This window comes from Mesocricetus auratus, unplaced genomic scaffold (genome assembly GCF_017639785.1).
Source record: "Mesocricetus auratus isolate SY011 unplaced genomic scaffold, BCM_Maur_2.0 Super-Scaffold_100023, whole genome shotgun sequence".
Lineage (NCBI taxonomy): Eukaryota > Metazoa > Chordata > Mammalia > Rodentia > Cricetidae > Mesocricetus > Mesocricetus auratus.
Genome location: NW_024429204.1, coordinates 4,881,882 through 4,898,819, shown reverse-complemented (window position 1 = coordinate 4,898,819; position 16,938 = coordinate 4,881,882).

Below are 16,938 nucleotides of genomic sequence, written 5' to 3'. Positions count from 1 at the left end.
CTGAACGGCAACCACAGAAGTGCGAGAATCTCAGACACGGAAGACATGACAGAAGCAGCAGATACAAAGATCAAAGAAAAAGTTAAATCTAAAACCCCTGGCAAACATCTAGGAAATCTGGGGCACTATGAAAAGACCAAAGCTAAGAATTATAGGAATAGAACAAGGTCAAAGGCCCAGAAAATAGCTTCAACAAAATGGTAGAAGAAAAATTTCCTGACCTAAAAGAAGTCTATCAGAGTATACAAAGTACACATGCCCGGCGTTGGTGGCACATGCCTTTAATCCCAGCACTCGGGAGGCAGAGGCAGGAGGATCTCTGTGAGTTAGAGGTCAGCCTGATCTACAGAGTGAGTGCCAGGAAAAGCCAAGGCTACACAGAGAAACCCTGTCTCCAAAAACAAAGAAGCATACAGAACGCCAAATAGGCTGGACCAAAAAAGAAAGTCCCCTTGACACATAATAACCAAAATATTAAATGTACAGAACAGAGTATTGGAAACTGCAAGGGAAAAAAAGACCAAGTAGCGTATAAAGGCAGACCTGTTAGAACTAAGCCTACTTCTTAATGGAGACCCTAGATGTGCTGCAGACACTAAGAGACCACAGATGCCAGCCCTGACTACTCTGACCCACAAAGCTTTCCATTCATGGAGACAATAAGACATTCCATGATAAAACCAAATTTAAGCAAATATATACTTACAAATCCAGCTCTCCCCACAAGGTGCTAGAAGGCAAACTCCGACCTAAAGGGGTTAGCTACATCCAAGAAAACACAGGGGGATAACAATCCCAGACCAGCAAAGTCATAAGAAGGGAAGCGTGCACCACCACCACCACCACCACCACCAACTAGCGTGAGTCAACAACCATTGGTCATTGAAATCTTTCAACATCCTCTCGAATTCCCTAATAAAATACACAGGCTAACAGAATGGACGTGAAGCCCACCTTAACATCGAGGACAGACATCACATCAGGGTAAAGGGTTAGAAAAGATATCCCAAGCAATTGACCTAAGAAGCAAACTGATGTCGCCATTTTAATATCAGACAAAATAGCCTTCAAACCAAAACTAATCAGAAGAGATAATGAAGGACGCTACACACACAGAAAAGAAAAGAAAAATCCACCAAGAGGACACTGAAATTCTAAACATCTATACACCAAACCCAAGGACATCTAAAGTACATAAAAGATGTGCCACCATGGCTTAAATCTCATAGTGACACTCACACCCTGACAATGGGACACTTCAATAGCCCACTCTCACCAATGGACAAGTCATCCAGACTAAAACTAAGCAGATGTTGGAGCTAAATGAAGCTATAAACCCAATGTATCTAATAGAATTTATAGAACACTTCACCCAAACATAAGAGAATACACCTTCTTATATACCTCATGGTGGTGAGGGAAGTCCTTCTGTGTATATGTTTGTCCTATTGGTTGATAAATAAAGCAATGTTGACCAATAGGGAAGCAAGATAGGTAGGACTAGGTAATGGGAGATGTCATTCTGTAAATCTGTCTGTCTTATTTGTTGAATAAAGCACTGTTGGCCAATAGGAAAGCAAGATAGGTGGGACTAGGAGTCCAGGAGGATTCTGGGAAGGAGTGGCAGAGTCAGACAGCCTGTAGGCTGCCAGAGGAGTAAGAGGCATGGACCCTTTTCATCTAAGAGAAATACTTAGATTAACAATTATGGGTTAAATACTTAAGTCAGAGCTAGTCAGTTAAGAAACCAAGCAAATGGCCAACAGCTTCATAATTAATATAGTGTCCTATGTGTCATTTGGGGGTTCAGACAGTGCGGCAGGGCCCAGGTGACTAGCAGGGAAAACTACACTCTACAACTAGGAGTCTAGGAGGATTCTGGGAAATGCAGTCAAGAGTGAGAGGAGCCATGTGATCCCAGGAGGAGAGGATGAACGTCTGGCATCCTTGGTAAGATAAGACCTTATAAAAATATATGTTAGTAATTATGGTTTAATAATTAAGTCAGAGCTAGCCATTAAGAAACCATAACAAATGGCCAACAGCTTCATAATTAATATAGTGTCTCGTGTGTTATTTGGGGGCTGAGACAGCAGCAGGACTCAGGCAGCTGGCAGGAAAGAGTATATGTTGCATTATGGGACTTTTTCAAAGACTCAGCACATTCTTGGACATGGACCAAGCCTCAGCAAACACAAGAAAAGAGAAATAACTCCCTGCATCCTATCTGGCCACCATGAATTAAAACTGGATAGCAACAACAGCAGAAACAACAGAAATCTTACAAACTCATGGAAACCAAGCAGCTCTCTGCTGAATGAAAATGGCTCAAGACAGAAGACAGAAGTTGACAAAGAAATGAAAGACTTTCTAGAGTCAAGTGAAAATGAACACACAGCATATCCACAATGAAAGCAGTACTAAGAGGAAAGTTCGTAGCACGAAGTGCCTACATTAAAAAGAGAGAGAGAGAGATCTTCTACTAACAACTTAACACAGCATACCAGAAAGCTCTAGATCATAAGAAGAAATCACACCCAAAAGGAGAAGATGGCAAGAAATATTCAAATTGAGGGTTGAATCAATAAAATAGAATGTAAATATCTGATATTCAGGCCGTCTAACATGTGACCCTCAAAGGGGTTGCAACCACAGGTCTTATGAGCACTCTTTCCCGCCAGCCTGATCCCACAGCCACTTTGCCCCAAACGAACACACAGAGACTTATATTAATTATAATACTGTTGGCCAGTGGCTAGGGATTCTTATTGGCTAGCTCGGTCTTAATTATTAACCCATTTCTATTATTCTAAGTATGCCCACGTGGCTTATACTACTGGAGAAGGGTCCAGTACTGTTACTCCCTTGCCTGCTACATTGTGATTGCTAAGCGTCTCCGCAGAGAAGAGAGCGATTTACTGTTTGTCCCTGCTTATATCCTGATTCTGCCCAGATACACCACTTCCTGTCTGTCTGTACAGACCTCCAGACCTCTATGGTTAGCTGGTGGCAAGTTTCTGCTAAGCTATGACACTTCCTGTCTGGCCAATCAGCCAATCAGTGTTGTATTCATTAACCAACGAGAGAAACTTATGTACAGAAAAACATTCCCCATCACACAGGTAGAGAACCTCTGCCTTAGACATAATGGATGAACTCTGGATTCTGAGTGCTGTTTCAGAGTGATGCTTCCTTCCCCTTTCCAGATCGAATTTTGAAGTCTGGTGTTAGGAATAAGTCTTGTAACAGTTGTAATGACATGATTTAGCTAATTCTGAGTACATGCCATGCTTAAGAAAATTTAACAATAGGTATTAATTCTAAATAAGTAATCACATTTAGTTGTATTTGTAAAGGTTTTAAGTGTTAATAAGACCTAGTCACTACAATTATAATCCTGAAAATTAATAGATTTTTTTCCTTTGCGTACAGGGCCTTACTATGCTATCCCATCTCTGTCTCCGAGCCACAGCTTCAGCCTCTGAGTCTACCGAATTTATAAGAAATGCTGGTGCACTCAAAAAAAATTCTACTTACTATGTTTTTTAAGATTTCCTTGACAGGAGTTTTGCACATGAGAAAATCTGGTGCAATAAGTTTGTAAATGTAGCTTAAAATGTGTAGAATAATTTATTCAACTTAGTTTCTAGTTAGATCTGAGTTTTAGGACAATTAAATCTTGTAAATCTTAAAAGCTTAAGAGCAACAATTAAATATGGAAGGCCTACAGGTCTACGTGAGACCCTGGGCTCAACCTCACTACTGAAGAGAAAATAAGAATATTTAAGCAGTTAATAATTGAAAATAGATGAAGACTGCATTTTTCCCCATGCACATATATTACCCATTCTCAAACAAACAAAAACAAACTCTACTGAAAGATTTGTGAGGGAAATGAATGGGTTAGAATTATTTAGTGCAATTTATCTGTAATTCAAGCTCTAATACAGTCCCACTGAACCAAGGAATTGCAGTGGTGAACTTTTGAGTTATCTAATTCAATCCCCGTATCTTATGACCTCAATGCGTAGTCGAGAGAAACTCCTATCGGTAGTTGTAACTTTAGTATGTTTAACTTTCATCCACACTTTTACAGCCATAGAGCAGAGCATTTGTATCACATGGACGTTATGTATGGAATAGAAAGTAGGAACTGTATAGATTCCCGCTGAATTCTGATCTAACCACTTAATGAGCAAGCTACCTAAGATGCATTTGAAGGTCAGTTTTGGCAAATGAAGATCATGATGGTGTATCCTCATAGGTGCTGTAATTTAAGAAAGGCGGCGGGAAAGAGAAAGATGCCACGTGGCAGAGGTCAAGTGGAGGAGTTTGTTATTTGGGGAAAAGGATGGTAAAAAGGGAAAAGGGGAGGGGGCTGGCCTCCAGGGTCAGGAGCAGTGGGAGAAAGGAAAAAGGCAGAGAGAAGGGGGAGGGAGGGAGAGGGAGAGAAAGAGAGGAGGATGGGAGGATGGGAGCAGGGACCTTTTAAAAGCGAATGCACAGGCAACACTCTTAGTGGCTGCAGCTGGGGGCGTATCCTGTCAGGACCCCGAGGACAGGCCAGGACAGGTGCCTGAATACTGACAGTAGGACCGCATGAAGAGAGTGCCGCCCTAGTATCTGACTCTTAAAGAGAATTCGTAAGACTCACTGTGAGTACTTTAATTAGATAAGTCAAAGTTCCATATGAAAGAAAGAAAAGGGAAGGCAAACTCGAGGATAGCTCATAATCTATGCTTCCGTCGGCCAAGCCCAGCTGACGCCTGGGAAGCAGCCCGTGGAGGTCAGTGCACAGCAGGAGAAACACCAGGATCATTCTGAGGGCGCTCAGCAGAGCCAAGCAGTCCGGGAAGGAGGAGCTGAGCTCTGCCATGCAGTCCCCCTTAACATCCAGCCTGTGGTGGCTTGTCCTCCAGCCATAAATGCCCAGATTGCCAGTCAGTTTGACCTACCCACGTCTCGCCTCACACACAGCCAGCATCCTACGGCTCACAAATGGTTAGGGCTTGTAGAGAATACAAGCGGACGGGAAATTATAGAATCTAAATTACTGGTGAAAGACGACCCGAAGTGCCCGGCCTGCAATTATGGTAAGTATATTCTAAAGTCATCCCTTTTTTATTTCTAGATGTTTATACAGCCGGGTCCTACCATCTGCTGCAGGGCTTCTGCAAGAAGTGCATGTAGTTTATTGTGCATGCTGTACGCTTTCAACTTGGGTAGTCTTTCATTTCCTGCCAGATCTCCTTCCTTCTTATTAAGTTACCCAAAGCCGTGCCCAGTTCCCCCTCTTCATTATGCTCCGTGTACAGGAGGGTTTTTTGTTTTTTTTCTCAAGTCGGCTTCTTCCAAACAGACCTTTGATTGTAAGAATTCCTCGGGGAAATAACTCGCCATGGAGATCTGGGTTTGAAGATGGTCGAGATTAAAGTCATTTCTGGGCAGTTCAGATGACACTGCGTGTCTTCCAAAGTACAAAGGACAGCCTGTTTCGAGACAGAAGGTAGCCAAAGGAAGCAGGACTTTTGGAATTACATCCCTAAACATTTAGGTTTACAAAATATGTCCAGTTCTCCCGTCTCCCCACCATAGACCGATGGCTCTCACTGCTGTCAGTTTAGCTGTGGTTTCTTGTTATTCTCCCTTCAAGCTCTACAAACTTGATGCACGGGTATGGTTTGTTGACATAAAGTCAAGACACTGTAATGGAAATCTGTAACGTGTTGTCTTACCACCTCCTGGGTCCTGTTGCCGCTTTCAGCCCCCAAATAACCCACAAGACACTATTAATTTTGAAGCTGTTGGCCGTTTGCTTGGGTTTCTCATTGTCTAGCTCTGACGTAATTATTTACCCATAATTGCTAATATATATTTTATAAGGACTTAACTTTTTGAGGACACACTCCTGATGTGTCCATTCCTCCCGGGAGATCACATGGCGACGAGCCTCTTCACTACATTTCCCAGAATCCTCCTCGACTCCTAGTCCCACCTACCTTGTTTCCCTATTGGCCAACAGTGCTTTATTCAACAGCCAATAAGAGAGACATATTTACAGAATGGCATCTCCCATCAGAAATCATAAAGGAAAAAAGAAAAAAAACACAACAACAGAACAAAAATAAAATTTAAATAAATCCCCAAACCTTACAATATCCATTGCTCTCACCCTCCAAGGTTTTCAGCAAATGACAGAGCACACTGAATTCAGATGTACCTCTTCAAAACCTGTCTAATACAGAATGCTAAAGCAAAATGGGACTGGGTCTGTGATGAGGAAAAAAGAAGATGAAAGGTTTAGATATAAAACAATAGATGTGTGACTATCTAAATAAAGACTAACCGAGCATAACAAAATAGCTCATTGTCAACTATGACTTACTAACTACCATATAGGAAATTAAGTCTTGACGAATTTCCTTCCTATATCCCTTGCAACAATTTGAAAATAACTTCTGAGCAATATTATTAGATGTTGTAACTGGGTGGTATTATCAAAATTATCAGAGAAACCTTACACCACCTCTTCTACTTCTCAGTTGAATGAACGACTCATACGTTTATGGACACTGTTGACCCCTAGTTTCTTTATTGAGGCTATGGGAAGCATGGTTTGAAATGTATAAATAGGTCAGAGCTAAAAGAGATGCTAATTCAGTGCCCGAGCTGCTCGCACCGACGCCAGGGAAAGATGAGGTGGGCGGATGTGAGAGCGTGGAGGTGACCTCTCGGTCTTGGCATGATGTGATTCTATCCCTTCTGCAACCTTGCCTTTATCCCTTCACCCTCAGCACAAGCCTGATGGTCCCCAAACATGGAATGACCCTACTGAACACTCCCTTTCAAGACCGATAGAATCCTTCCCAGAGTCCTCTTAGTAGACTTCCCCACTGTCTCATTGGTCAAGACTGTCTCACACGTCTACCACCAAAACAGGTCACGGAGCAAGTAAATTTCCAAGGACATAGCTGCTTTGGAGAAAGCTGAATATTCAGGCTCCTCCAGCCACGAAGGACCCTTCTTTGGTAGTTAGCTGTTCAGGAGACAACTTGGAGTGTCTGCCACAGAGAGCAGTCTTGCTGGGACGGGTGGTCGAATATCTCATCAATCCCCCCTTCCTATAACCAGAAAGTGCTTTGGTTTTGTGGTCTCCCCATTGATTGCCCTCTCTGTCCCTCGTGGAAATGGGAGGCCTCCAGGGGGCAGGCTTAGGATAAAGTACCAGGACAACCAAGTCTAAGAGCTGCGTCACAAAGTGCCACTCATCCGAGTCAACCCTCGGTTCCTATCTCTTCTTGTACCGGTGGTTTCTCTAGCGCACAAAGTCAACCAGGGAGATTCCAGCTTTGCTCTTATGGGAGTGGCTTAGCTTATTTCTGCTTGCAATGGAATGTTCCAGAGAAAAACTTTGTGTGTGTGTGTGTGAATGCTTAATGCAAAATCCCAAAAGCTTGCAGAAACTTCCTTGCTCACTGGGTGGGGTCATGCCTGTAAAATGTTTGTTTCCTACTTCCCAATGGATTCTAGTCTCAATAGTCCTCATTTGGGGATGCCCTATGAGGGCCCCATTTACTGAAAAGTCTCGAGCAGGTCTGGAAATCCTCACCAACAGGCTGGATTTTCTGCTCAGCTCTGTTTTCCCTAGGGTTTTGCTATCTCTGGATGGTTCTCCAGACAGACTTTAGGCTGTCTCACAAACTCATCTTCTTCTCCCTGATCCCCACAGTCTTCAAGTGCCTGGGGTATGAGTCTGTTGGTAGAAAGTTAATTATTAGACATCTAATTTCCAAATTGCTGTTACTGATTCCTTTCCTGCCTCTATTACAGGAAACAGGAATACACTTTAGCTCCATGGTTGTTTGTTTCCATGCTGATATCTTGTGGTTGTTGTTGTTTTCAAGTCAGGGTTTCTCTGTGTAGTTTGGAGCCTGTCCTGGAACTCGCTCTGTAGACCAGGCTGGTCTCAAACTCACATAGATCTGCCTGCCCCTGCCTCCCAAGTGCTGGGATTAAAGGCGTGCACCACCACTGCTGCTACCGCCGCCACCACCAGCTGTATCTTTGTATTTTTGCATCAAAAAACCAAGCCTGACCCTTTGATAAATCTCTGCTTCCTTTGGTCTTTGTGCTTGAAGCAGTGTGAGGTCATTGTTGCCACCGTCTTCTGTTCTGCTGTGATTCAGCACATGGTGACAAAAAGATGAGCAGGCGATTTGCAGTCTTGTACGTTTCCTGAGAATGCGTTAGCAGTGTGTCTAACATTCACAAAATAACTTTCAAATGTGTGTGCACAGGACATTTGGGGTTTGGTTAGCACTGAAGGAGTTTTGTGATAAATACTCAGAAGGAATGCCAACATGCTTTTTATGCCTTCCTGTGTTGACTGTCTTTTTTTCTTAATTGTCATATCTGTTGTCCCCAAACACTGCCAAGGTGGTGAGTATTATACCTCTCATAATAGTTAAAACAACGAGCTGGCACTTAGATGTTAAATAATTAGCATCAAATTGACCTGAACTTGTAACCCTTGTCTTCTATTCCAAGTGTCAGAGCATCGGCAACAGATGGGCGGAGTCAGGTTGGGAAGGGGCCAGTCTCTTGAAATCTGTCGATAAAATGAAGTTAAATCCTTGACTCAACGGTATGAAAAGATATGGAGGAACTTTGAGTGCACGTTTCTAGATAAAAGAAGCCAATCTGATAAGGCTAAATATAAATCTAACTATAGGGCATTCTGGAAAATGTAAGACATGGGAAGAGTTGTGGGGAAGTAAGGCTTTTGTTTGTTTGTTTGTTTGTTTGTTTGTTTGTTTTTAAGCCAGTGACATCAACTTGGGGAATTCCATAATGGGAGACACATGGTTGTGATACATTTGTGTAAACCCTTAGAACGAGTAATAGTAGGAGTGAACCCTGGTGTAAACTCCAGGCCTTGGGTAAGTGATCAGTAATAGGTTCACCAGTGGCCACACATACATCACTCTGGTCAGAATGTTGATAATACAGATAGCTTCATGTGTTTGAGGGCACGGTTATATGAGAAAGCTTTGCACCTTCCACTGATTTTTTTTCCTCTACAAATCTAAAACTGCACTTAAAAAAAAAACATTTTAAACGTGGATGTGACTGGGTAAATAGTCCTGTATTGACATATGAACCCACATGTGGTTCTTGTTCAAATTTTGGGGAGGTTTGGGGGATGAGACACAAGGGCCTTAGGAATACCAGGAAGCACGCTAGTGCTGACAAACCCTCAGACCTATGTCACATCTTTAACAAACACTCCCTAGAATTGCCATTGCTCCGTTGCAAATCTTGATGGAGTGGTGATTGTCAAAGTGTCTCCACTTGGAGTGGCACTTCTCTAAGTACCAAAGAGAGTAGGTATTGGTGTAGTTTCTTGTCCCACCAGCCCCAAATGAGCACAAGGACACTATGTCAATTATTAAACTGTTGGCCAGTATCTAGGGCTTCTTATTGGCTAGTTCTCTCTTAATTATTAACCCATTTCTATTAATCTATGTATTTCCATGTGGTCTTGACCTACCAGAGGATGCCTGGACCTGTTACTCCTTTGGCAGCTACATGGTGTCTCCTCCTGCGGTTCCTCTCTCCCAGAATTCTCCTCGTCTCCCAGCCCCACCTATCTCCCTGCCTCTATTGGCCAAACAGTGTTTTATTCACCAACCAATAAGAGAAATATAGATACAGAAGGACGTCCCCTATCAACTAGGAGCTCAGGGCATGGCAAAAAAACAAAACAAAACCTCTCAATCTTGTATTCTTGAGGCACCTAGGGGAAGAAGGCAACAGCTTCTGGCATTACCTCCTTGAGAGGAAGGAAACCTCCCGAGAGGTCACCCATCCACTTTTCCCCTCGGTGGCCAGAAGCTGGTCACACATTCAACCAAATATAATGTCGAACCAGTGACTGTGACAACCACAACAGACGAAGGCAAGTCAAGAAGCAACCGGAAGGACCCTTTCCCGCCCAGAACAGGACTTCCTGCCCCTGGGGCTCTGCACTGAACAGCAGTGGACAGATGAATGCTGAGTCACAACAAACCCTTTTGGTTGAGGACACAGATGGGTTAATGTCGCCGTTGCTTCTTGTCAGAACTTTGGACAAGGCTTAAGTGGAAGACATCAGATACCTGGATATTTGACAGAAAGGTCTAGACACGCCAGTACAGCCTTTTGACCCTAACCATCACTCACCCCATTCTAGGCCACTTATTCTTTGTGTACACAGATTGTATCTAGCTTCCTTCACTTGGAATAATCTGTCTCAGGTCCATCACTCACTATATGAGTCAGTAACCCTGAGGAAAATCCCATAACTTGTTTGTTTTTTATCTGAGATCACATCCCGTGAGCATTTATATTTTATGTATTTATTTGGTTTTTATCTAGACAGGGTTTCTCTCTGTAGCTTTGGAGCCTGTCCTGGAACTCGCTCTGTAGACCAGGCTGGCCTCGAACTCACAGAGATCCGCCTGCCTCTGCCTCCCGAGTGCTGGGATTAAAGGTGTGCACCACCAACACCTGGCTGAACATTTCTATTTTAAAGTATGCATGTGTACCAACTCCTTTCCAGAGGGTTGGCTTCGGCCATAGGAGCCTCAAGAACCCCAACGTCCGAGCGCTGTGGCTTTGAGGTGCCCAAGGACAAGGGCATGTTAAGACAAGCTTACACTGCACCATGACCAGCTTTCTCCTCCCACAGATGGAGGGAGTCCAGATACAGAGGAGCTCCCGGGGGGGGGTCCCCTAAAAGGTTTCCCTTCTTTTACAACTTGTCACCAGAACTCTTTTTGTTCTGAGACTGTTAGACATTCCACTAGAAGCGAGAAAGCGAGTCACACCATGGGCTTCGTCGAAACATTTCTGCCCCACAGAGACTTGGAACAGAGGCGGCTGAGGGAGAGAGGGACACTCCTTTCATGTCTGAGTCTAATAGGGTGCATTGTTAGCAAGTACTTGGCCCTGAGGTTAGAAATCGGGTCCAGTATCTCTAATTCAGACCCAATTTTCCTTTGGAGTTATAATAATTTTAGATCTCAGCACATCCAGAACTATGAGCTAAACACTTAATTCTTCAGTGTATTTAACTCATGTGGCCATGAGTCACTGTTAATACGTTCAACAGATAGTCTGGTTTTCAAGCTGCAAGTCCAAAGTCAGGGTTTTAATTATCTTTCTTAGTGACTTGCTCATGTCTGCATACCAAGAGTCAGGCTTGGCTGACCAAAGGCATCTTGAAATATTTAACTTAGAATTCAGCATAGGTCTGAGACAGGCCAAAGATTTCTAAGCTTTCTATCCGGAGACACAGGTCATTTATCTAAGTTAAGTTTTAAACCAAGATACAGTAGAAGGAAGGATAAACTCTATCAGTCTTATATTTCCTATATTAGTTGCCATATGCAGAACAAATAAAATTTGTGTGTCATGCTTCAGAAAGAAATTGCCATGTCTTCTGAAAAATGGGGGATGAGGAGGAAAGGAAATCTTTATCGAGTGAGTAATTCTAGTATGACAGTAAAATACTGAATATCCTTAAGCCAATTATTGTCACATAGATCTAGCTATACACATATAAAAATATACATAGAAACATGCAATGCACCTTGATTTAATAGCAGTGTCAAATTAGGCACATAATAGAAGCTTGCTAAACTTGTGTTTGCAAACACAGTAAACTTAAAAGTATCGTTCCCTGGGACTGCTCACACAACACAGTTATTTATAAGCATAAGCATAATTCAGTTTCTTGTTTGTCCCTGGGGGTGTTGATATCAAGGTACATGCATTTCTGTTCATACCTTCTAACTGGCAATTCTTTATGGATTCTTTTCTTCCTTTTGTTTTTGTTTTTATTTTTGGTTTTGTTTTTTCCAGACAGGGTTTCTCTATGTAGTCCTGGCTGTCCTGGAACTCACTCTTGTAGACAAGGCTGACCTCAAACTCACAGAGATCCACCTGCTTCTGCCTCCTGAGTGCTGGGACTAAAGGCGTGCACCACCACTGCCCGACTATCTATTTTTTAACTGACTTTTTGAAAAATAATTCATTTTTATTTTATATACTTTCATTTTGCCTGCATGTGTGTATGTGTAAAGGTGCCAGCTCCCCTGAAATGAGAATTGTAATGTGGAGTTATAAGCTGCCATGTGGATGTTGGGAATTGAACCCAGGTCCTCTGGAAGAGCAGCCGGTGCTCTTAACCACTGAGCCATCTCTCCAGATGTCTGTGTGTTCCCATCTCTTGCACGCACAAATTCAGTTTTCTCGTCACTGTACACTTGTGGCATGGAGGCCATATGTGTGCGGTCTCTTAAGTATTTCACGAGCACTGAGGCTCTGCCTGGCCTTAAAAACCCGGGAGCAACCTCATCACATGAAAAACAACTTTGGGGAGCCAGGTACGTAGACAGAAAGAGCAGTCATGAAGCACACTTGAAGCCCCAAGCTCTGTCTCTAGCACCAGGACTGCAATAATAAAAACAAAGCACCTTTGGACCATAAGATGCTGGAGAACCTGCCCATGCGAAGGGTGGGAGAACCTAGCTCTCTCCAGGGTTATTTGACTGGGAATTAGATGCTGTAAGATAGTCTTAAGAACGCTAATGTTTCATCAGGTGGTGGTGGGCACACACCTTTAATCCCAGGCCTAGAAAGGAAGAGGCAAGCAGATCTCTGCTGGTTGAAGGCCAGCCTCGTCTACAGAGTGACCTGAGTCAGCTAAGGCTATATGGTAAGAAACTGTTTCAAAACAGCAACAGCAACAACAAAAGAATGTTGATGTTTAAATGTAGCACGTTTTTCATCATCCTTGTGTTGGCTGATGGACATCGAGGCTGTTTCCATTTCCTGGCTAGTGTGAACAGGGAAGCAGGGAACATGGGTGAGCAGATATCTCTGTGCATCCACTGGAGGAGGAGAAAAGCGATCATCTGTCTTACCCAGACGTGAGCTTTGCAAGCTACGTGATTGACAGACCTGGCAAGACACGCCCATCAGTACAATAGAAATACAAGCATCCCTTTCTGCTTGGGTTAAGTCCCACCCCAAGATGAAACTAATACCTGGCACCGCTGTCAATCCAATGGTCCTAGGATCTAGATGAGAAACTACTACTGTTATTCTACTAAAGGGCATAGTAATATTACCCTTAATGGCTCATGGTTACACTCGTGGAGTAATGCGTCTATGAGCTTTCGTTAGAGAAGATTCTATTCGCAGTAGATGGCGACCGACACAGAGACCTGTAACCGGCTGAGGTCGAGAGGACAGGACTGCAGATTCTTCAGCCTTCACTAGGGCATATGTAGATCACGTCCCTTCACGCCATCGCACAGGAGAGCAGCAGAGTATGCGAGGCAGAGGCATGGATGACAGCAAGCAACCAGTGTCTTCTGGACACGGCAGGGCAGCCTCGTGTCAGGACTCACAGTGGCTGTGACAGCATGTGCAGGCTCTGAGCAAGCCACCCCGAATTCCGGCGTGGAGATGGGACGTGGCAAGAAGTCCCTCCCACCCCAGCCAGGGAGATGGGATGTGGCAAGAAGTCCCTCCCACCCCAGCCAAGGAACCACTGGAGAGCGGGGGTTGCTAGAAGAGGGAAAGTCACGCTTGTCTTTTGTGTTTTTTGGTTTTTTTGATTGTGTGGCTCCTGGTAAGTCAACCACGCTCCAGTGTAAGGGGGGAAGCCCTTCTTTGTATATGTTGTTCTACTGGTCGATGACCAATAGGGAAACAAGATAGGTGGGGAAGTCCCATGTATATGTCAATAAAGCACTGATGGCCAATAGGGAAGCAAGATAGGTGGGACTAGAAGTCCAGGAGGACTCTGGGAAGGAGAAACACAGGGAGTCACCATGTAGCCACATAGGGGTAAGAGTCCAGACCTTTACTCCAGTAAGAGAAATACTTAGATTAACAATTATGGGGTAAATACTTAAGTCAGAGCTAGCCAGTAAGAAACAAGCAAGGCCAACAGCTTCATAATTAATACAGTGTCTTGTGTGTTATTTGGGGACTACAATGTGGCAGAGCCCAGGCAACTGGTGGGGAAAAACCAAAGCGGCTGGCAAGGAAAAGGCTTCACTCAACAGGTGGGACTAGGAGTCGAGGAGGATTCTGGGTAATGGAGGCATAGTCAGTCACCATGTAGGACATGAGAGGAGTAAGGGATGCAGACCCTTTCTCCGGTAAGAGAAGATCGTACGCGGAAATACTCAGATTAGCAGTTATGGGTTAATAGCTAAGTCAGAGCTAGCTGATAAGAAACCTTAGCAAACGGCCAACAGCTTCATAATTCTTCACAATTTTGATATAGTGTCTCATGCGTCATTTGGGGGCTGAGACAGCGGCGGGACCTAGGCAGTTGGCAGGAAGAGTACACATTACACAAGTGGAAGGAAGCACATACATGAACATACATACAGGGCATGGATTGGACTTAATGAGTGTCTAAGGAAAAAACACACAAAGTTGGCTGGGCAACGAAGAGGCGGATCTGGGAGGAGCTGAGGAATCAAAACCAAAATGCGAAAAAAGACACATTGCATGCAATCCCCAAAGAACAAATACGTTTTCTGAGAAAAGAGAATGCTACTGCTGCCAACAAATCTAGAGAATGAATGGCGTACTCTAGAGAATGAATGTTGTAGCGGCTGGTGCTGTGTTTGTCTTGAAGGGGTGACGTCCTAGATTCAGTCCCTGGCACTGTAAAAACAGACCATGGTGGCACGTGTCTGTAGTGCTGTGGAGGACGAGGGTGGATAAGCAAAACTTCAAGGCCAGCCTCAGCTACATAGCAAGTTTGAAGCAAGTCTGGGCTGCACAGGACTCCGTGTCAAGTGATATTAATACTAATAGGTCTACATTAGGAACACTTTTTTTTGTTGTTGTTTTTCGAGACAGCGTTTCTCTGTATTGTTTTGGAGCCTGTCCTGGAACTAGCTCTTGTAGACCAGGCTGGCCTCAAACTCACAGAGATCCACCTGCCTCTGCCTCCCGAGTGCTGGAATTAAAGGCGTGCGCCACCACCACCCGAAATACTCTTTAATGGTTACTTTTCCTTCGAGTAAGTAGGCTAAGCTGTTGGAGACCCTGGCAATCTGACATGCGGATGGACATGTCAGGCCCCTTCTCTTGCATCTGCTGTTCCTGGCTGCCTGGGCTGGGGAGATACTGCCACGCAGCTCCTCTATCGGCAGCTGACTGACGTGTCATCACGGCATCTCTGCCTCCTCAGTAAATCTCATGGATGGAAACCCCACTCCGGCTGCGCGGAATGCTGCAGCTACAGCTTCTGCTTCACAGACTTCGGCTTCAGGAGACGTTGCCCTAGCTACGGTGTTTTAGTCTATATTAGAGACAGAAAACTTCCTATCAGTTATAACCTCCCAGCAGTCCAGCCTACAGTAGTTGCAGAAGACTCCACCCATGACTGCTATCGTAGAAGTCTTCAGCAACCTCTGGGATGAAGACGGGCGCGTGAGTAACTGAAGCCTTGTGATGGGTGTGACTGGAAGTGGGCATGTGACCGGTGGATTTATACTCCAAGCGCAAGTGCGCCACACCCTTCTTCTGGCTGAATAAACAGGCTGCTTGCCCCGCCTCTGTGGTCAGTCTGGGATGCTCCTCGCCTACTGTACATTGACACCTGCCTGTCCCCCCACCTCCCACCCCCACATCCTGCCAAGGGTTTTGACATTAGGCCCTGCACAGGCTTCCACTTTGCGTGATTGTCATCGTTATTGTGAGTAGAGTGGGCTGCGGTGATTTCGTGAGGAGCGGACAGAAATCGGGGGCTCTCGGTCCCAGGGTGGGAGTAGCAGCGATGATTTCCATGAACTTCAGTGCGCTGCCCCCGCTGCCAACTAGCTCGGGGGCTCAAGGTGTTTGGCCATTTTAGATTATAGCCCTTTAAACGCCCCTCTTTCTCCTTCCGCACGCACTGACGCTGCGAGTTCCCAGCAGCTTCATTCCTCCGCACGTGACCGGTCACCGTGGCTGTGGCTAAGTCCTTTGCCACCTGGAATCAAACTCTCTGACTTGGACCGTGGGCAGCGAAGCTACGGAAGAATGCGCTTTCCAAGCAGAAAGGAAGCGGCAGGGCTGTTTGTGGTTATTAAAAATTACATCTTTCCTTCCCTGGTGGGTGTGTCCACTTGACCGTTGCCTTGGCAATGCTGTGTTTGCCAGAGGCAGCTAGTGGACACGCCCACCAGTGCCACTTTTCTGGATGGGGCTGAGGCAGCAGGCAAGCCGATTTTGATGAGGGCTGGAAATTCCAAACTGGTTTTACCTGGGAAGTTTACGTAAGATGTCTTCGGAACCTTGAGTGGTGTCGGAGTTATGGATTCCCACGGGCGCCCCAAGATGTCCCCCTGTTCCATGTAATTCTGTTGAGGATCTCTGAGGCTATCTCATCGAGCCTTTGAGTATAGTTGTACACTGTTCATCATGCGAATTTCATTGCTGCAGATGTAAATCCAACGGTCTTAGGCATTTTAAGCCAGATTTCTTTCACTGAAAACGCTATGTAGTTCCTTTTAAAATGTTATCTACTTATTTTATGCATTTTGCCTGCATGTGTGTCTGTGCATTGTATGTGTCCCTGGTGTCTGTGGAGGCTAAAAAAAAAGTGTCAGATCTCCCCTGGGATGGTTGTGAGCCATCATGTGGGCTCTGGGAATCAAACCTAGGTCCTCAGGAAGGTCACCCAGTACTCTTCGACGTATCTCCAGTCCCAAGATGCTATGTGAGTCTTGTAAAAATCAGTATCACCTCTAAATTACTGGGCCCTTTTTCAGCTAAAGACTGACTTCATAAAATGTATATACATGTGTGCACGTGCACACACACACACACACACACACACACCTGCTTTCTTTCAAATGAAGTAATACTTTCAGTGTTTCT